Below are 22,638 nucleotides of genomic sequence, written 5' to 3' on the forward strand. Positions count from 1 at the left end.
CTTCTTGTCTATCTTTCCGAATTGTCAGATACCCCTGTATGTTTAATTCCCAGTCTTGGCCACACTGCAACCACGTTTCTATAATGGCCACCAAATCATACCCATTTGTAACGAGTTGTGCCGTCAACTCATTTACTTTGTTTCGAATGCTGCGTGCGCTTAGGTAAAGTGTTTTAATACTAGTTTTTAAACCATAATTTTTAATTTTGACCCCTCCTGCGGCCCCTTTATATTCAAACATATTGTCCCTTCCTATCACCTTCCTTACACTTACCCCAGTGCTACTCTGCTCTGTCAAAGAACTTTCATCAATCCTCGGCACTTGCAACTTCTTTCTGAAGTTCGTCCTGCACGACACACACATTGCCAAATTACTTCACAAGTTGCTGCGCAAGGACATCCCTTGGGAATTGACAGATTCCCAGGCTCAGGCATTCACCAAAATTACATCCCTTCCTATCCTTGCGCACTTTGATCCTAATGCCATAAGAACATAAGAACATAAGAAATAGGAGCAGGAGTAGGCCATTCGGCCCCTCGAGCCTGCTCCGCCATTTAATATGATCATGGCTGATCCGATCATGGACTCAGGTCCACTTCTCCGCCCTCTCCCCATAACCCCTTATTCCCTTATCGGTTAAGAAACTGTCTATCTCTGTCTTAAATTTATTCAATGTCCCGGCTTCCACAGCTCTCTGAGGCAGCAAATCCCACAGATCCACAACCCTCTAAGAGAAGAAATTCCTCCTCATCTCAGTTCTAAATGGGTGGCCCCTGATTCTAAGATTATGCCCTCTAGTTCTAGTTTCCTCTATCAGTGAAAACATCCTCTCTGCATCCACCTTGTCAAGCCCCCTCATAATTTTATATGTTTCGATGAGATCACCTCTCATTCTTCTGAATTCCAATGAGTAGAGGCCCAACCTCCTCAACCTTTCCTCACAAGTCAACCCCCTCATCTCCGGAATCAACCGAGTGAACCTTCTCTGAACTGCCTCCAAAGCAAGTGTATTCTTTTGTAAATATGGAAACCAAAACTGCACGCAGTATTCTAGGTGTAGCCTCACCAAGGCCCTGTATAACTGTAGCAAGACCTCCCTGCTTTTATACTCCATCCCTTTGCAATAAAGACCAAGATACCATTGGCCTTCTTGATCACTTGCTGTACCTGCATACTAATCTTTTGTGTTTCGTGCACAAGTACCCCCAGGTCCCGCTGTACAGCAGCACTTTGCAATCTTTCTCCATTTAAATAATAACTTGCTCTTGGAATTTTTTTTCTGCCAAAGTGCATGACCTCACACTTTGCAACATTATACTCCACCTGCCAAATTTTTGCCCACTCACTTAGCCTGTCTATGTCCTTTTGCAGATTTTTCGTGTCCTCCTCACACATTGCTTTTCCTTCCAGCTTTGTATCGTCAGCAAACTTGGCTACGTTACACTCGGTCCTTTCTTCCAAGTCGTTAATATAGATTGTAAATAGTTGAGGTCCCAGCACTGATCCCTGCGGCACCCCACTAGTTACTGATTGCCAACCTGAGAATGAACCATTTATCCCGATTCTCTGTTTTCTGTTAGTTAGCCAATCCTTTATCCATGCTAATATATTACCCCCAACCCCGTGAACATTTATCTTGTGCAGTAACCTTTTATGTGGCACCTTGTCAAATGCTTTCTGGAAGTCCAAATACACCACATCCACTGGTTCCCCTTTATCCACCCTGTTTGTCACATCCTCAAAGAATTCCAGCATAATTTGTCAAACATGACTTCCCCTTCATAAGAACATAAGAACATAAGAATTAGGAACAGGAGTAGGCCATCTAGCCCCTCGAGCCTGCTCCGCCATTCAATAAGATCATGGCTGATCTGGTCGTGGACTCAGCTCCACTTAGCCGCCCTCTCCCCGTAACCCTTAATTGGTTAAAAATCTATCTATCTTTGACTTGAAAACATTCAATGAGCTAGCCTCAACTGCTTCCTTGGGCAGAGAATTCCACAGATTCACAACCCTCTGGGAGAAGAAATTCTTTCTCAACTCGGTTTTAAATTGGCTCCTCCGTATTTTGAGGCTGTGCCCCCTAGTTCTAGTCTCCCCCACCAATGGAAACAACCTCTCTGCCTCTATCTTGTCTATCCCTTTCATGATTTTAAATGTTTCTATAAGATCACCCCTCATCCTTCTGAACTCCAAGGAGTAAAGACCCAGTCTACTCAATCTATCATCATAAGGTAACCCCCTCATTTCTGGAATCAGCCTAGTGAATCGTCTCTGTACCCCTTCCAAAGCTAGTATATCCTTCCTTAAGTAAGGTGACCAAAACTGCACGCAGTACTCCAGGTGCGGCCTCACCAATACCTTATACAGTTGCACCAACACCTCCCTGCTTTTGTACTCCATCCCTTTCGCAATGAAGGCCAACATTCCATTCGCCTTCCTGATTACCTGCTGCACCTGCAAACTAACATTTTGGGATTCATGCACAAGGAGCCGAAGGTCAGCCCGGAGGGCGCCGAAAATCTGGAAGCTCCGCTAAGCCTGGCGGAGCTGACCGGTGCCCTCGCCCGGCTCTCGAGGGGAAAATCCCCGGGGCTGGACGGGCTGACCGTGGAGTTCCACAGGGCGTTCTGGGACGTCCTGGGGAGCGACTACGCGCGGGTCCTGGGGGAAAGTCTGGCGACCGGGGAGATGCCCCTCTCTTGGCGCAGGGCAGTCATCGTCCTGCTGCCGAAGAAGGGCGATCTCCGCCTCCTTAAGAACTGGCGCCCGGTCTCCCTCCTCAGCACGGACTACAAAATCTTCGCCAGGGCGATGTCTGCTCGCCTTGGTGCCGTGCTGGACCACATGATCCACCCCGACCAGTCCTACACGGTCCCGGGCCGGACAATCCACGATAACATCCATCTGGTCCGGGACCTCATCCATTGTTCCCAGGAGGCTGGTCTGTCGGTCGCCTTCCTATCCCTCGACCAAGAGAAGGCGTTCGACAGGGTGGATCACGACTATCTGCTCGGAACTCTGCGCGCTTTCGGGTTCGGGACGCATTTCGTCGCCCGGATCCGACTTTTGTACGCCGCCGCGGAGTGTCTGATTAAGGTTAACGGGTCCTTGACGGCGCCCCTTCGCTTTAGGAGAGGGGTGCACCAGGGATGCCCCATGTCCGGCCAGTTATACGCCGTTTGCGTGGAGCCTTTCCTGCGCCTCTTGCGGACGAGGTTGACGGGACTGGCTCTGCAAGGGCCGGGCGTGGAGGTCGTCCTCTCGGCTTACGCCGATGACGTGCTCCTCGCGGTAGAGGATCCCGCTGACCTGCGGAGGATGCGTGAGTGCCAGGAGATTTACTCGGCCGCGTCCTCCGCCAGGATCAACTGGGAGAAGTGTTCCGGACTCCTGGTGGGTCAGTGGCGGGTGGACTCCCTGCCGGGGGAGCTCAGGCCTTTTGCCTGGAGCACGACCCATCTCCTCTATCTGGGAGTCTACCTTAGCCCCGACGAGGGAGCCTGGCCGGCGAACTGGCAGGAGGTGGAGGCCAAGGTCGCTGCTCGCCTAGGGCGCTGGACAGGACTGCTCTGAGTGCTGTCCTACAGGGGTCGAGCGCTAGTCATAAACCAGCTGGTGGCCGCAATGTTGTGGTACCGGCTGGTCACTTTGACCCCTCCCCCTGCGTTTGTCGCCAAGATACAGAAGAAGCTGGTGGACTTCTTCTGGAACAACAGGAAGCACTGGGTCTCTGCTGCGGTCTTGAGTCTCCCACTTGAGGAGGGCGGTCAGTCGTTGGTGTGCGTCAGCGCCCAGCTCGCGACTTTCCGTCTTCAGACCCTGCAGAGATACCTTTACGTCAAGCCCCCTCCTAGGTGGTGTGCTCTGGCGAGGTATTTCTTCCGCCAGCAGCGCGACCTCAATTATGACACACAGCTCCTGTTTGTGAACTTGGGGGGTGCCAGGACCGCCCTCCGGGAGCTGCCTGTCTTTTACAGGGAACTCATCAGGGTCTGGAACAAAGTCTCCACCAAGCGCAGCTCTCCGCCGGCTGGAGTGGCGGCCGTCCTGCAGGAGCCGCTGCTCGGGAATCCGTACCTCCACGACCGAGGTTTTATGTGGCGGTCGGAAGAGAGGGCTGTGGCTGGTGAGGTGACCAGGGTCAGGGACCTGCTCGATGGCGGAGGAGCGGGCTGGATGGCGCCAGACACGCTGGCGCGGCGCCTAAATTCTGCCAACGTCCGCCGCGCGGCCGATGCCATCGAGTCGCTAAAAACAGCTCTGGGCCCTGACTCCGTTAGGTGCATCGAGGAGGCTCAAGCACGTGGGGAGATCCCGTCCGAACTGACCCCCGTCCGGAAAGAATTCCTCATCGGCGCCAAACCCCGGAACCTCCCTCGGGGGCCGGCGCCTCACAACTTGAGCCGCCTCGGGGAAATCCCCTCCGTGCCTTTCAGTTCCGCGCGGAGGGGTTTCCTGTACGGGCTGCTCCTGCACACTCTCAACTTTGCCATCCTCGCCGGCCGTCCGGACACGCCATGGCGTACCATCTTGCTGTCCGGAGGAGGCGGGGGTCCCCGATGGAGGGCACTCTATGCAGGGGTCCTCCCACTATTCATCGGGGACTTGGCCTGGAGGGTGGTGCACGGAGCAGTGCCGTGCAACAAATTTTTAAGCCGGTTCACGGACTCCCAGGCCGCTTGCAATTTCTGCGGTCTGGAAGAGTCCGTGTTCCATGTTTTTATGGAATGTACAAGGTTGCAGCCCCTGTTTTATTATTTGAAGGGGCTGCTCCTGAAATTCTGGCTGCACTTCAGTCCCACTCTCCTGATCTTTGGGCACCCTGTGCGGAGGGGAGCAGGTAGGTCCGAAGGCCTCCTCGTAGGACTGCTCCTGGGCACGGCCAAGGGTGCCATCAGCCGGTCCAGGCAGCGGGCGGTCGAGGGGGTCGTCCAACCTGACTGCCTGCCTCTCTTCCGCTCTTACATCCGGTCCAGGGTGTCCTTGGAGATGGAGCACGCGGTGTCCACCGGTATGCTCGCGGCCTTCCGCGAGAGGTGGGCACCGGAGGGACTGGAGTGCATCATCACGCCCGGCAACCAAATTTTAATTTGATTTTACGTTTTAAAGTTTATTTTGTTTTAATTGCCGGTGCTTTTAGTGTCCCCTTCCCTTTTTTAGGGGGCACTGGAAAATTGTGATTTTAGTGCCCAAAAAAAAAAAAGAAAAACTCAAAAAAAACAAATAAAAGGAAAAAAAAGGGCCTTGTAAATGTCTGGTGTGTCACCCAGGTTGGGTGGCACGATTTAATGTTTTATGTTTTTGCAGGTAGACTCTAAAAGAGTTTCATGCACAAGGACCCCCCGGTCCCTCTGCACCGCAGCATGTTGTAATTTCTCCCCATTCAAATAATATTCCCTTTTACTGTTATTTTCCCAAGGTGAATGACCTCACACTTTCCGACATTGTATTCCATCTGCCAAACCTTAGCCCATTCGCTTATCCTATCCAAATTTCCTTGCAGCCTCTCTGAGTCCTCTACACAACCCGCGTTCCCACTAATCTTTGTGTCATCTGCAAATTTTGTTGCACTACACTCTGTCCCCTCTTCTAGGTCATCTATGTATATTGTAAACAGTTGTGGTCCCAGCACTGATCCCTGTGGCACACCACTAACCACTGATTTCCAACCGGAAAAGGACCCATTTATCCCGACTCTCTGCTTTCTGTTCGCCAGCCAATTCTCTATCCATGCTAATACATTTCCTCTGACTCCGCGTACCTTTATCTTCTGCAGTAACCTTTTGTGTGGCACCTTATCGAATGCCTTTTGGAAATCTAAATACACCACATCCATCGGTACACCTCTATCCACCATGCTCGTTATATCCTCAAAGAATTCCAGTAAGTTAGTTAAACATGATTTCCCTTTCATGAATCCATGCTGCGTCTGCTTGATTGCACTATTTCTATCCAGATGTCCCGCTATTTCTTCCTTAATGATAGTTTCAAGCATTTTCCCCACTACAGATGTTAAACTAACCGGCCTCTCGTTACCTGCCTTTTGCCTGCCCCCTTTTTTAAACAGAGGCGTTACATTAGCTGCTCTCCAATCCGCTGGTACCTCCCCAGAGTCCAGAGAATTTTGGTAGATTATAACGAATGCATCTGCTATAACTTCCGCCATCTTTTTTAATACCCTGGGATGCATTTCATCAGGACCAGGGGACTTGTCTACCTTCAGTCCCATTAGCCTGTCCAGCACTACCCCCCTAGTGATAGTGATTGTCTCAAGGTCCTCCCTTCCCACATTCCTGTGGCCTGCAAATTTTAGCATGGTTTTTGTGTCTTCCATTGTGAAGACGGAAGCAAAATAATTGTTTAAGGTCTCAGCCATTTCCACATTTCCCATTATTAAATCCCCCTTTTCATCTTCTAAGGGACCAACATTTACTTTAGTCACTCTTTTCCGTTTTATATATCTGTAAAAGCTTTTACTATCTGTTTTTATGTTTTGCGCAAGTTTACCTTCGTAATCTATCTTTCCTTTCTTTATTGTTTTTTTAGTCATTCTTTGCTGTTGCTTAAAATTTTCCCAATCCTCTAGTTTCCCACTAACCTTGGCCACCATATACGCATTGGTCTTTGATTTGATACTTTCCTTTATTTCCTTGGTTATCCACGGCTGGTTATCCCTTCTCTTGCCGCCCTTCTTTTTCACTGGAATATATTTTTGTTGCGCACTATGAAAGAGCTCCTTAAAAGTCCTCCACTGTTCCTCAATTGTGCCACCGTTTAGTCCTTGTTTCCAGTCTACTTTAGCCAACTCTGCCCTCATCCCACTGTAGTCACCTTTGTTTAAGCATAGTACGCTCGTTTCTGACACAACTTCCTCATCCTCAATCTGTATTACAAATTCAACCATATTGTGATCACTCATTCCGAGAGGATCTTTTACGAGGAGATCGTTAATTTTTCCTGTCTCATTACACAGGACCAGATCCAAGATGGCTTGCTCCCTTGTAGGCTCTGTTACATACTGTTCTAAGAAACAATCCAGTATGCATTCTATGAGTTCCTCCTCCAGGCTATCCCGTGCGATTTGATTTGACCAATCGATATGCAGGTTAAAATCCCCCATGACTACTGCTGTTCCTTTTTCACATGCCTCCATTATTCCCTTGATTATTGCCCGCCCCACCGTGAAGTTATTATTTGGGGGCCTATAAACTACGCCGACCAGTGACTTTTTTCCCTTACTATCTCTAATCTCCACCCACAATGATTCAACATTTTGTTCATTGGAGCCAATATCATCTCTCACAACTGCCCTGATATGATCCTTTATTATCATCCTTCATAAATCCATGCTGACTCTGCCTGACTGAATTATGCCTTTCCAAATGTTCTGCTACTGCTTCTTTAATAATGGACTCCAACATTTTCCCAACCATAGATGTTAGGCTAACTGGTCTATAGTTTCCTGCTTTTTGTCTGCCTCCTTTTTTAAATAGGGGCGTTACATTTGCAGTTTTCCAATCTGCTGGGACCGCCCCAGAATCCAGGGAATTTTGGTAAATAACAACCATTGCATCCACTATCCCTGCCGCTACTTCTCTTAAGACCCTAGGATGCAAGCCATCGGGTCCAGGGGATTTATCTGCCTTTCGTCCCATTATCTTACTGAGTACCACCTCCTTAGTGATTGTGTTAAGTTCCTCCCCCATTATAGCCCCTTGACTATCCACTATTGTCAGTGTCCTCTACCGTAAAGACTGATACAAAATATTTGCTCAGAGTTTCTGTCATCTCCTTGTTCCCCATTACTAATTCCCCGGTCTCGTCCTCTAAGGAACCAACATTTACTTTAGCCGCTCTTTTCCTTTTTATGCCAGTACGTACGTCACCACGGATGTATCAGGCACCACCATGGGTGCTGTGCTCTCACAATGGATTGATGGCTTGGAACGCCCAGTTGCCTTCGCCTCTTGTACGCTCTCGTCTGCAGAACGTAAATACTCGACAGGGGAAACGCGAAGCACTCGCTTGCATCTACGCATGTGAACGCTGGCACATCTATCTCTCTGGCAGGAAATTTACTCTCTGTACGGATCACCAGGGGCTAACTTCGCTACTTGCTACAACTGGATCTGGGCACAGACCACTACAAATCAACCGATGGTCAGGTCACCTTCATCACCTACTTTAATGTACAGTACATCGCTGACAGTCGCAACCACGTAGCTAACACGCTCAGCTGCTTGACACCAGTTTCGTTCACAGATGACGACACGTATGTCACGCTGATCATCACTCAGTCCATCAGAAACCTTGTCTCCTGCGACACACTCAAAACCGAATCACAGAGCGATGCTACGCTCCAGCACGTGAGCCACTTCCTCCAGACTGAGTGGCCAAAGAAAATTCCGGAAGAGCTGAAAACCTTCCGCAGACTTTGCGATGAATTTTCCGTTTGGAAGGATGGCTGCCTAGCTCGTGGTGATAGGGCAGTAATTCCCAAGTCGCTTCAACAGCGCGTTCTCTCACTGGCACACGATGGGCACCCTGGCATTGTCCGCATGAAGCAGAGATGTCACGATTCTGTTTGGTGGCCTGGGATTGACACTCGCATCGAGGAGTTTGTCTCACACTGCGAAGCCTGCAGTCTGAGCGAAAAGGCCACAAACATCCGACCAGTGCCAATGAAGCCCATTCCATGGCCACAAAGACCATGGCAACAACTTCAGTTGGATATCTTCGGTCCAGTTGAAGCAGCTCCACAGCATCAGCATTTCCTTGTTGTAGTACATGACCTGCATTCCAAATGGCCAGAAATTGCTACAACAAGTTCGGTGACCTCATCAACAATCGTCATTATTCTGCAGCGTATGTTCACGAAGTGGGGCCTCCCACAGGTCATAATCACTGACAATGGACCACAGTTTGTGATGTGTTCCACAAATGAGACTGCACACAGGGAGGTTAAAGTAACAGTGACCTCAGTCTTTATTAAGACACTCCAGAGTGAGGAACAGGCCTTAGGGGCCGGTTTATATACAGTGCTCCCAAGGGATGCTGGGATCCCTTGGGACTTCAGAGGATGCACTCCTTGGTGGCGGAACATGGGAGTGCATGCTTTACAGATACACATCACTGGCCCCCAAAGTCAAAGTGAAAACTATTTACAAGGTGAGGTGGTCAGGAGTCTTTCTTTCCCTGGTGGACCGCCTCGGTACAAATGTCTGTTCTGGTGTGTTGGCTGTGCCCTCGCTGGGCTGGCATGCTGTTGGTCCTGCAGGGCTGCTGGTTGAGCCTGGCCTTGCTGGGCTGTTGGGCGTGATGGGTTCGATTTCCTGGTCCAGGGTGGTGTCGTTGATCCTTTGGGTGTTTGTTGTGGGCTTGAAAAAGGTGGTGTCTGCTGTGGGTTGTTCAGGGCAGTCTGTGAACCGCAGCCTCATTTGGTCCAGATGCTTTCTGCAAATTTGTCCATTGTCTAATTTGACTACAAACACCCTACTCCCTTCTTTAGCTATCACCATGCCCGCGATCCACTTGGGACCATGTCCATAGTTTAGCACATACACAGGGTCATTCAGATCAATTTCCCGTGACACAGTGGCACGACCATCATTTACATTTTGTTGCTGCCGCCTGCTCTCTACCTGATCATGCAGGTTGGGGTGGACCAGCGAGAGTCTGGTTTTAAGTATACTCTTCATGAGTAGCTCAGCCGGGGGCACCCCTGTGAGCAAGTGGGGTCTCGTGCAGTTGCTGAGCAGTACTCGGGACAGGCAGGTTTGAGTGAGCCTTCTGTGACTTGTTTAAGGCTCTGTTTGATGGTTTGTACTGCCCCCTCTACCTGCCGATTGGAGGCTGGTTTAAACGGGGCCGAGGTGACATGTTTGATCCCATTGCGGGGCATGAATTCTTTAAATTTGGTACTGGTGAAACATGGCCTGTTGTCACTGACCAGTATGTCAGGCAGGCCGTGGGTGGCAAACACGGCCCTCAGGCTTTCAATGGTGGCGGTGGCGGTGCTTCCCGACATTATTTCACATTCAATCCATTTTGAAAAAGCATCCACCACCACCAGGAACATTTTATCGAGAAACGGGCCCGCATAGTCGACATGGTTCCTTGACCATGGTCTGGAGGGCCAGGACCACAAACTTAGTGGTGCCTCTCTGGGTGCGTTGCTCAACTGAGCACACACGCTGCATTGCCGTACATAGGACTCTATGTCAGAGTCGATCCGGGCCACCACACGTGGGATCTGGCTATCGCTTTCATCATTACTATACCCGGGTGTGTGCTGTGCAGATCCGAGATAGAAACATAGAAACATAGAAAATAGGTGCAGGAGTAGGCCATTCAGCCCTTCTAGCCTGCACCGCCATTCAATGAGTTCATGGCTGAACATGAAACTTCAGTACCCCATTTTCTCGCCATACCCCTTGATCCCCCTAGTAGTAAGGACCTCATCTAACTCCTTTTTGAATATATTTAGTGAATTGGCCTCAACAACTTTCTGTGGTAGAGAATTCCACAGGTTCACCACTCTCTGGGTGAAGAAGTTCCTCCGCATCTCGGTCCTAAATGGCTTACCCCTTATCCTTAGACTGTGACCTCTGGTTCTGGACTTCCCCAACATTGGGAACATTCTTCCTGCATCTAACCTGTCTAACCCCGTCAGAATTTTAAATGTTTCTATGAGGTCCCCTCTCATTCTTCTGAACTCCAGTGAATACAAGCCCAGTTGATCCAGTCTTTCTTGATAGGTCAGTCCCGCCATCCCGGGAATCAGTCTGGTGAACCTTCGCTGCACTCCCTCAATAGCAAGAATGTCCTTCCTCAGGTTAGGAGACCAAAACTGTACACAATACCCCAGGTGTGGCCTCACCAATGCCCTGTACAACTGTAGCAACACCTCCCTGCCCCTGTACTCAAATCCCCTTGCTATGAAGGCCAACATGCCATTTGCTTTCTTAACCGCCTGCTGCACCTGCATGCCAACCTTCAATGACTGATGTACCATGACACCCAGGTCTCTTTGCACCTCCCCTTTTCCTAATCTGTCACCATTCAGATAATAGTCTGTCTCTCTGTTTTTACCACCATTTATCCTCACATTTATCCACATGAACGTCTCCCTGGCCTTTTTGGGTAGCACTAGGCGGTTACCCCACAACAGGCAGTCTGCCTGAATGGACAGCTCATCCTTTCGCCACTGGAATGGCTTGATTGGCTCTTGCATTTCAATGGGGATGCTGGCCCAGCTCCCTTGCAGTACATAGTTTTTTACGAGGGACAGCAGAGGATCTTGGCTGGTCCAAGTCCTAATCTGGCGGGCCGTGACAGGTGACTTATCATTTTCAAATGCTTCCATGACCATTAACAAGTCTGTGGGCTGCGCCACCATCAACAAGTTTGCAGGCTGCGCCATTTCCACCCCCGTGGTGGGCAATGGTAGCCAACTGAGAGCATCGGCACAGTTCTTAGTGCCTGGCTTGTGGCGGATGGCAGCTATTCGCTGATAGCGCGAGTGCCCACCTTTGTATGTGGGCTGAGGCATTAGTATTTATCACCTTGTTTTCAGTGAACAGGGATGTGAGGGGCTTGTGATTGGTTTCCAGCTCAAGTTTGAGGCCAAACAGGTACTGATGCATTTTCTTTACCCCGAACACACACGCTAATGCCTCTTTCTCAATCATGCTGTAGGCCCTCTCGGCCTTAGACAAGCTCCTGGAGGCATAGGCGACAGGTTGCAACTTCCCCGCAACGTTAACTTGTTGTAATACACACCCGACTCTGTACGACGATGCATCACATGCTAGCACAGGTATTTTACACGGGTTATACAATACAAGCAGCTTGTTGGAGCATAAAATGTTTCTGGCTTTCTCAAAAGCAATTACTTGGCTTTTTCCCCATACCCAGTTCTCACCTTTGCGCAATAACACATGTAGGGGCTCTAAAAGGATGCTTAACTCCGGTAGCAAGTTCCCAAAATAGTTGAGGAGTCCCAGGAACGACCGCAGCTCCGTGACATTCTGTGGCCTGGGCGTGTTCCTGATAGCCTCTGACTTGGCGTCTGTGGGCCGAATGCTGTCCGCCGCGATCTTTCTCCCCAAAAACTCCACTTCTGTTGCCATGAAGACGCATTTCGCCCTCTTCAGCCGCTGCCCTACACGATCCAGTTGCTGGAGGACCTCCTCCAGGTTTTGTCAGTGCTCGACGGTGTCCCGACTTGTAACCAATATGTTGTCCTGAAAGACCACCATGTGTGGTACCGACTTGAGTAGGCTCTCCATGTTTCTCTGGAAGATCGCTGCAGCCGACTGAATTCCAAACGGGCATCTTTTGTAGATGAGCAGTCCCTTGTGCGTGTTGATGCAGGTGAGGCCCTTCGAAGACTCCTCCAGCTCCTGCGTCATGTAGGCCGAAGTCAGGTTGAGCTTGGTGAATGTCTTGCCTCCTGCCAGCGTCGCAAATAGGTTGTCTGCCTTAGGTATCGGGTATTGGTCCTGTAGCGAGAAACGATTAATAGTTACTTTATAATCGCCGCAAATCCTAACCGTGCCATCACTTTTGAGTACTGGAACAATCAGGCTGGCCCACTCGCTGAATTCCACTGAGGAGATGATGCCCTCGCGTTGCAGCCTGTCCAGCTCCACTCTCTCCCTCATCATGTGAGGTACCGCTCACACCTTGTGGTGAATGAGTCGTGCCTCTGGAACCAAGTGGATCCGCACCTTCACCCCGGAGAAGTTACCGATGCCTGGCTCAAAAAGGGAAGGAAATTTGTTAAGAACCTGGGTACATGAGCCCTCATCGACATGTGATAGCGCTCGGATGTCATCCCAGTTCCAACGGATTTTACCCAGCCAGCTCCTTCCAAGCAGTGTGGGGCCATCGCCCGGGACAATCCAGAGTGGAAGTTCGTATATCGTGCCCTAGTAAATGACCTTGACCATGGCGCTGCCCAGGACAGTGATAAGCTCTTTGGTGTACGTTCTCAGTTTCGTGTGGATGGGGCTCAGGGCTGGTGTGAGTGCCTTGTTGCACCTCAGTCTCTCAAACATCGTTTTACTCATGATGGATTGGCTAGCGCCAGTGTCCAGTTCCATGGCTACGGGTAAGCCATTCAATTTTACGTTTAGTGGACATTTCATCGAAAATGTGTGCAACCTGTGTACTTCAGCATTTGCCTCCTCTCTCTGAGGCTTGAAATAGCTTTGATCCACCATGGACCGATCTTCCTCTGCCACGTGGTGGTTAGCAGGTTTTGCAGAGCTTGCAGCTCGTTTGCAAGCTTGTTGGAGGTGCCCCATTGTTCCACAGCTCTTGCAAACATACCCTTTGAAGCGGCATGAATAGGCTGAATGGAAGCCTCCACAACGCCAACAAGATGTGAATTGCCTTGCATTCATCCTTTGTTGCGGACTCTGAGTCATCTGGGTCACCTGAGGCCTGCTGGCAATTGCAAACTCGTGGGTTCTGCCCTATACATTTCTGCTCACAAACACAGTTGCAGTTAATTTATGAACATTGCTAGCACTTGTGTGCTGAGAGATTTGTTTGGTGTTATCACTGGTGGACATAAACACCTGTGCTATCGCAATGGCCTTACTGAGGGTCGGTGTCTCTACAGTGAAACGTTTTCGTAGGATGGGCTCATGGCCAATGCCCAGTCCAAAAAGTCTCTGAGCATTTGCTCCAGGTAGCCATCAAACTCACATTGTCCTGCAAGGCGTCTTAGCTCGATGGCACAGTTCGCCACTTCCTGACCTTCAGATTGCTGGCACCTGTAGAACCGATACCTCGCCATCAGCACGCTCTCCCTCGGGTTAAGATGCTCCTGAACCAGTGTACGCAGCTCCTCATACGACTTATCTGTGGGTTTCACCGGAGCCAGAAGATTCTTCATGGGGCTGTAGGTCGGTGCCCCGCAGACTGTGAGGAGGACCGCTCTCCTTTTTGCAGCGCTTCCTTCTCCATCCAGCTCGTTGGCTACAAAGTACTGGTCTAGCCGTTCAACATAGGCTTCCCAGTCCTCACCCTCCGAGAACTTCTGAAGATGCCCACAGTTTGCTGCATCGTTCCGTTGGATTCGTATTCTCGTCGCCAGTTATTCTGTTCCTAACACAGATGAGGCTGCACAAAGTAACAGTGACCTCAGTCTTTAATAAGACACTCCAGAGTGAGGAACAGGCCTCAGGGGCCGGCTTATATACAGTGCTCCCAAGGGATGCTGGGATCCCTTGGGACTTCAGAGATGAGCTCCCTGGTGGCGGAACATGGGAGTGCATGCTTTACAGATACACAACAGGGTGAACCAGCGAGAGTCTGGTTTTAAGTGTCCTTTTCATGAGTAACTCAGCCGGGGGCACCCCTGTGAGCAAGTGGGGTCTTGTGCGGTAGCTGAGCAGTACTCGGGACAGGCGGGTTTGGAGTGAACCTTCTGTGACTCGTTTAAGGCTCTGTTTGATTGTTTGTACTGCCCGCTCTGCCTGCCCATTGGAGGTTGGTTTAAACGGGGCCGAGGTGACATGTTTGATCCCATTCCGGGGCATGAATTCTTTAAATTTGGCACTGGTGAAACATGGCCCGTTGTCACTGACCAGTATGTCAGGCAGGTCGTGAGTGGCAAACATGGCCCTCAAGCTTTCAATGGTGGCGGTGGCGGTGCTTCCCGACATTATTTCACATTCAATCCATTTTGAAAAAGCATCCACCACCACCAGGAATATTTTACCGAGAAATGGGCCCTCATAGTCAACATGGATCCTCGACCATGGTCTGGAGGGCCAGGACCACAAACTTAGTGGTGCTTCTCTGGGCACGTTGCTCAATTGAGCACACACGCTGCATTGCCGTACACAGGACTCTAAGTCAGAGTCGATAACGGGCCACCACACGTGGGATTTGGCTATCGCTTTCATCATTACTATACCCGGGTGTGTGCTGTAGAGATCCGAGATGAACGTCTCCCTGCCCTTTTTGGGTAGCACTACGCGGTTACCCCACAACAGGCAGTCTGCCTGAATGGACAGCGCATCCTTTCGCTACTGGAACGGCTTAATTGGCTTTTGCATTTCAACGGGGATGCTGGCCCAGCTCCCATGCACAGTTTTTTTACTAGGGACAGCTGAGGATCTTGGCTGGTCCAAGTCCTAATCTGGTGGGCCGTGACAGGTGATTTATCATTTTCAAACGCTTCCATGACCATCAACAAGTCTGCGGGCTGCGCCAGCATCAACAAGTTTGCAGGCTGCGCCATTTCCACCCCCGTGGTGGGCAATGGTAGCCGACTGAGAGCATCCGCACAGTTCTCGGTGCCTGGCCTATGGCGGATGGTATAGTTATATGGTGATAGCACGAGTGTTCACCTTTGTATGCGGGCTGAGGCATTAATATTTATCACCTTGTTTTCAGCCAACAGGGATGTGAGGTACTTGTGATTGGTTTCCAGCTCAAATTTGGTACTGATGCATTTTCTTTACCCGGAACACACACGCTAATGCCTCTTTCTCAATCATGCTGTAGGCCCTCTCGGCCTTAGACAAGCTCCTGGAGGCATAGGCGACAGGTTGCAACTTCCCCACAATGTTAGCTTGTTGTAATACACACCCGACTCCGTACGACGATGCATCACATGTAGCACAGGTCTTTTACACGAGTTATACAATCCAAGCAGCTTGTTGGAGCATAAAATGTTTCTGGCTTTCTCAAAAGCAATTACTTGGTTTTTTTCCCCATACCCAGTTCTCACCTTTACGCAATAACACATGTAGGGGCTCTAAGAGGGTGTTTAATCCCAGTAGGAAGTTACCAAAATAGTTGAGGAGTCCCAGGAACGACCGCAGCTCCATGACGTTCTGTGGCCTGGGCGCGTTCCTGATAGCCTCTGTCTTGGCGCCTGTGGGCCGAATGCTGTCCGCCACGATCTTTCTCCCCAAAAACTCCACTTCTGTTGCCATGAAAACGCATTTCAACCTCTTCAGCTGCAGCCCTATGCGATCCAGTCGCTGGAGGACCTCCTCCAGGTTTTGTAGGTGCTCGATGGTGTCCCGACCCGTGACCAATATGTCGTCCTGAAAAACCTCCGTACGTGGTACCGACTTGAGTAGCTCTCCATGTTTCTCTGGAAGATCGCTGCAGCTGACCAAATTCCAAATGGGCATCTGTTGTAGATGAACAGTCCCTTGTGCGTGTGGATGCAGGTGAGGCCCTTCGAAGACTCCTCCAGCTCCTGCGTCATGTAGGCCGAAGTCAGGTCGGGTTTGTTGAACGTCTTGCCTCCTGCCAGTATCGCAAATAGGTCGTCTGCCTTAGGTATCGGGTATTGGTCCTGTAGCAAGAAATGATTAATAGTTACTTTATAATCGCCGCAAATCCTGACCGTACCATCACTTTTGAGTACTGGAACAATCGCTGGCCCACTCGCTGAATTCCACTGGGGAGATGATGCCCTCGCGTTGCAGCCTGTCCAGCTCGATTTCCACTCTCTTCCTCATCATGTGAGGTACCGCTCGAGCTTGTGGTGAATGATTCGTGCCTCTGGGACCAAGTGGATCCGCACCTTCGCTCTGGAAAAGTTTCCAATGCCTGGTTCAAAAAGGAAAGGAAATTTGTTAAGAACCTGGGTACATGAGGCCTCATCGACATGTGATAGCGCTCGGATCTCATCCCAGTTCCAGCGGATTTTGCCCAGCCAGCTCCTTCCAAGCAGTGTGGGGCCATCGCCCGAGACAATCCAGAGTGGCAGTTCATGCACCGTGCCCTCGTAGGTGACCTTGACCATGGCGCTGCCCAGGACAGTGATAAGCTCTTTGGTGTACGGTCTCAGTTTCATGTGGATGGGGCTCAGGGCTGGTCTGAGTGCCTTGTTACGCCACAGTCTCTCAAATATCTTTTTACTCATGATGGATTGGCTAGCGCCAGTGTCCAGTTCCATGGCTACAAGTAAGCCATTCAATTTTACATTTAGCATTGTAGGAGGACATTTCGTCGAAAACGTGTGCAACCCGTGTACTTCAGCATCTGCTTCCTCTCTCTGAGGCTCTAAATTGCTTTGATTGACCATGGACCGATCTTCCTCTGCCATGTGGTGGTTAGCAGGTTTTGCAGAGCTTGCAGCTCGTCTGCAAGCTTGTTGGAGGTGCCCCATTGTTTCACAGCTCTTGCAAATATATCCTTTGAAGCGGCATGAAGCCTCCACAATGCTAACAAGGTGTGAATTGCCTTGCATTGATCCTTTGTTGCAGACTCTGAGTCATCTGGTTCACCTGAGGCCTGCTGGCAGTTGCAGACTCGTGGTTTCTGCCATGTACATTTCTACTCGCAAACACAGTTCCAGTTAATTTATGAACATTGCTAGCACTTGTGTGCTGAGAGATTTGTTTGGTTTTATCACTGGTGGACATAAACACCTGTGCTATCGCAATGGTCTTGCTGAGGGTCGGTGTCTCTACAGTCAAAAGTTTTCGTAGGATGGTCTCATGGCCAATGCCCAGTACAAAAAAAATCTCTGAGCATTTGCTCCAGGTAGCCATCAAACTCACATTGTCCTGCAAGTCGCCTTAGCTCGGTGACGTAGCTCACCACTTCCTGACCTTTCGATCGCTGGCACATGTAGAACCGATACCTCGCCATCAGCACGCTCTCCCTCGAGTTAAGATGCTCCTGATACAACTTATGACTTATGGGTTTCACCAGAGCCAGAAGATTCTTCATGAGGCTGTAGGTCGGTGCCCCGCAGACTGTGAGGAGGACCGCTCTCCTTTTTGCAGCGCTTCCTTCTCTGTCCAGCTTGTTGGCTGCAAAGTACTGGTCTCGTCATTCAACATAGGCTTCCCAGTCCTCACCCTCCGAGAACTTCTCCAGGATGCCCACAGTTTGCTGCATCTTTGCGTTGGATTCGTATTCTCGTCGCCAGTTGTTGTGTTCCTAACACAGATGAGACTACACACAGGGAAGTTAAAGTAATAGTGACCTCAGTCTTTATTAAGACACTCCAGAGTGAGGAACAGGCCTTAGGGGCCGGCTTATATACACTGCTCCCAAGGTGCTGCTCGGGAGGGAGTTCCAGGATTTTGTCTGCACTGGGAGTGTCAGCCTGGATTTTGTCCCCAAGTTTCTGCAGTAGGACTTGAACCCAAAACCTTCTGAATCAGAGGTGAGATTGCTGCCCTCTGAGCCATGCTTGCAACCTACTGCCTGAGCCAAATTCAAACAATAATAAAAGCTACATGGGAATTAGATCTGTGAGGCACTGGGAGCTCTGGTTCATTAGAGCTTTTTATTTTCTTTCTCAGGATGTAGGCATCGCTGGCAAGGCTGGCATTTATTGCCCATCCCTAATTGCCTCTTGAGAAGGTGGTGGTGAGCTGCTGCCTTGAACCGGTGTTCCCACAGTGCTGTTAGGGAGGGAGTTCCAGGATTTTGACCCAGCGACGATGAAGGAACGGCTGATATATTTCCAAGTCAGAATGGTGTGTGACTTGGAGGGAAACATGGCGGTGATGGTATTCCTATGCACCTGCTGCCCTTGTCCTTCTAGGTGGTAGAGGTCGCGGGTTTGGGAGGTGCTGCTGAAGAAGCCTTGGCGAGTTGCTGCAGTGCATCTTGTAGATGGTACACACTGCAGCCAGGGGGCGCCGGTGGTGGAGGGAGTGAGTGTTGAAGGTGGTGGATGGGGGGCCGATCAAGCGGGCTGCTTTGTCCTGGATGGTGTCGAGCTTCTTGTGTGTTGTTGGAGCTGCAACTCATCCAGGCAAGTGGAGAGTGTTCCATCACACTCCTGACTTGTGACTTGTAGATGGTGGAAAGGCTTTGGGGAGTCAGGAGGTGAGATACTCACCACAGAATACCCAGCCTTTGACCCGCTTTTGTTGCCACAGTATTTATGTGGTTGGTCCAGTTAAGTTTCTGGTTAATGGTGACCCCCAGGATGTTGATGTTGGGGGGATTCGGCGATGGTAATGCCGTTGAATGTCAAGGGAAGGCGGTTAGACTCTCACTTGTTGGAGATAGTCATTGCCTGGCACTTGTGGGGCGCGAATGTTACTTACCACTTATAAGCCCAAGCCTGAATGTTGTCCAGGTCTTGCTGCATGCGAGCATGGACTGCTTCCTTCTCTGAGGAAGTGCGAATGGAATTGAACACTGTGCAGTCATCAGCGAACATCCCCACTTCTGACCTTATGATGGAGGGAAGGTCATTGATGAAGCAGCTGATGATAGTTAGGCCTAGGACACTGAGGATAAACGACCAACTCATCTGTTTTAGTGATGATGTTTACAGGATGTTCGCTGACCTACATTGGCTCCCAGTTAAGCAACGCCTCGATTTCAAAATTCTCATCCTTATTTTCAAATCCCTCCATGGCCTCGCCCCTCCCTATCTCTGTAATCTCCTCCAGCCCCACAACCCCCCAAGATGTCTGCGCTCCTCTAATTCTGCCCCCTTGAGCATCCCTGATTATAATCGCTCAACTATTGGTGGCCGTGCCTTCTGTTGCCTGGGCCCCAAGCTGTGGAACTCCCTCCCTCTCCCTCCTCCTTAAAGATGCTCCTTAAAACCTACCCTCTATGACCTTGGTCACCTGCCGTAATTTCTTCTTATGTGGCTCGGTGTCAAATTGTTTTTTCTTAAAACACTCCTGTGAAACATTAAAGACGCCATGTCAATACAAGTTGTTGTTGTAGCTATTGGCCAAGATACCTGGAAGAATTTCCCTGCTGTTTGAATACTGTCATGGGATCTTTTATGTCCACCTGAGAGGGCAGACGGTTTAACATCTCACCCAAGAGACGGCACCTCTGACAGTGCAGCACTCCCACAGTACTGCCCTGGGAGTGTGAGGCTCAATGACGGAGGCTTGAAACCACAAGTCACTGACTCAGAGGCGAGAGTGTTCAGTTTTGGTCCCCTAATCTGAGGAAGGACGTTCTTGCTATTGAGGGAGTGCAGCGAAGGTTCACCAGACTGATTCCCGGGATGGCAGGACTGACATATGAGGAGAGACTGGATCGTCTGGGCCTGTATTCACTGGAGTTTAGAAGGATGAGAGGGGATCTCATAGAAACATATAAAATTCTGACGGGACTGGACAGATTAAATGCAGGAAGAATGTTCCCGATGTTGGGAAGTCCAGAACCAGGGGTCACAGTCTAAGGATAAGGGGTAAGCCATTTAGGACTGAGATGAGGAGAAACTTCTTCACTCAGAGAGTTGTTAACCTGTGGAATTCTCTACTGCAGAGAGTTGTTGAGGCCAGTTTGTTAGATATATTTAAGAGGGAGTTAGATGTGGCCCTTATGGCTAAAGGGATCAAGGGGTATGGAGAGAAATCAGGAAAGGGGTACTGAGGTGAATGATCAGCCATGATCTTATTGAATGGTGGTGCAGGCTCGAAGGGCCGAATGGCCTACTCCTGCACCTATTTTCTATGTTTCTGTTTCTATGAGAGTGCTACCCACTGATCCATCATTATCATAGGCAGTCCCTCGTGTCGAGGATGGCTTGCTTCCACGCCGAAAAGGGATGAGTTCATAGGTGTTTCAATGAAGGACCTAATATTCCAGGCTTCGAACTACATGTTGAAGGGTGGAAGATGCCTGTGCGTGGATTTTTATAACATTTGGTGACCGTTGCACACCAGCCACCACACGGGCTTGACCGAGCTCGGTCTTGGTCCAGTGGCAAGGGTTAACCAGGATGACTGGAAACCAGCTCTGCTGCACGGACCTAGTGCGCGCCCATATCGCAGTGTGGGCTGGGCCCGTGCTGCCCCTGGGCCCTCGTCTCTTCTGGGCCCCGAACTCGAGCCTCTCCTGGGCCCCGATCACTTCCCTCGACCACCTCTCGCCGCTCCTTCGCCCCGACCTCGCCGCTCCTGCTGTACCTGCCCGCGCTGCAGTCAGCCGTCGCCCTCCTGCAGCAGCACGTGCTGCTCCCTGCAGTGGCATGCTGCCGCACGTTGCTCCCTCCAATGGCCCCGGCCTGCTGACGGTCTTGCAGGCTGGGACCGCGCCGATTTCCTCAACGTGAGGTGTAATATAAGTAGCCGTCACCAGGCGGCAGCAGATACCCATTCTACGCTGCGCTGTGTATGTGAGGTGCCAGTGATTGTGTGTGTGAGTAAACGGCGCACAGCCCGACTCCAGACACCCACTGTGACTGTGAGGCCCAGAAACCACAGCAGCTTAGGACGTGCTGGACTGTGTCCACAGGCAGAAACATGAGCCTGGTGTCACCGGGACTAACGATGTCCCAGCGAACACTGAGCCATGGCTCTGAATCAAGCCTCCCTGTCTAGACACTCCCCCACGCTCCCTCCCCACGCTCCCTCCCCACGGCCCCTCCCCCCCCACGCTCCCTCCCCATGCTCCCCCCCCCACACGCTCCCCCCCCCCCACGCTCCCCCCCCACGCTCCCCCCCAACGTTCCCTCCCCACCTCCCCCCCACCCCCCCCACGCTCCCTCCCCAAGCGCTCTATTCGGAACTCCTTCACGGCAAACGAGCCAAAGGTGGGCAGAGGAAACATTACAAGGACACCCTCAAAGCCTCCATGATAAAGTGCAACATCCCCACCGATTCCTGGGAGTCCCTGGCCAAAGACCGCCCAAAGTGGAGGAAGAGCATCGGGGAGGGCGCTGAGCACCTCGAGTCTCATCGCTGAGAGCGTGCAGAAATCAAGCGCAGGCAGCGGAAGGAGTGTACGGCAAACCAGTCCCACCCTCCCTTTCCCTCAACGACTATCTGTCCCACCTGTGACAGGGACTGTGGTTCTCATATTGGACTGTACAGCCACCTAAGGACTCATTTTTAGAGTGGAAGCAAGTCTTCCTCGATTCCAAGGACTGCCTATGATGGTGATGGTACCATCAGTGCCAGAGGAGAGAAGCTGGAATCGGATTAATGGGACGAGAGTTTTGATGGAGGGTTTGGTGAAGGTGCAAATTGTCGACAAATGTAGAAATAAAGTGTAAATCTGCAAATGCTGCAATCAAAGCACACCCATTGGTTCCCGTACCTCTCCCTCCAGGCACTGACTATCATTTACTTCATGCAGGTACGCGTGCAGACACGTCTGTCTGTGCTGCTTTAAAGCATTTTTGTTTCTTTTCTGCTCAGTTGACAATGCAGGACAGCTGCCTCCGATAACACGTCCACGTAGCTATTCGACACAGCGAGGGTCAGCTGGCTATTCCACTGTACAAGCATCGCAGCCACACTTGCTCCCCTCTCCGTTCAATGTGCATCCGCACGCACGTCCCATCGTGGGGGAAGTGGGAGAGGGGGTGAGGGTCACGGAAGGAAAGAACATCCATTTATCTGCTCAGGACGTCCCAAAGTGCTTCACAGCCAATGAATTGCTTTCGAGATGCACTCACTGACGTTGTGTAGGCCGTGACCTCTACCGCCTCAACGGACAAGGGCAATGGGAGCATGGGAGCACCACCACCTCCACGTTTCCCTCCAAGTCATACGCAGTCCTGACTTGGAAATATGTCGTCGCTTGGTCAAAGTCCTGGAACTCCCTCCCTAACAGCACTGTGGGAGCACCGTCACCACACGGACTGCAGCGGTTCAAGAAGGCGGCTCACCACCACCTTCTCAAGGGGCAATTTGGGATGGGCAATAAAT

The sequence above is a fragment of the Pristiophorus japonicus genome, chromosome 19 (assembly GCF_044704955.1).
Source record: "Pristiophorus japonicus isolate sPriJap1 chromosome 19, sPriJap1.hap1, whole genome shotgun sequence".
Classification (NCBI taxonomy): Eukaryota; Metazoa; Chordata; class Chondrichthyes; family Pristiophoridae; genus Pristiophorus; species Pristiophorus japonicus.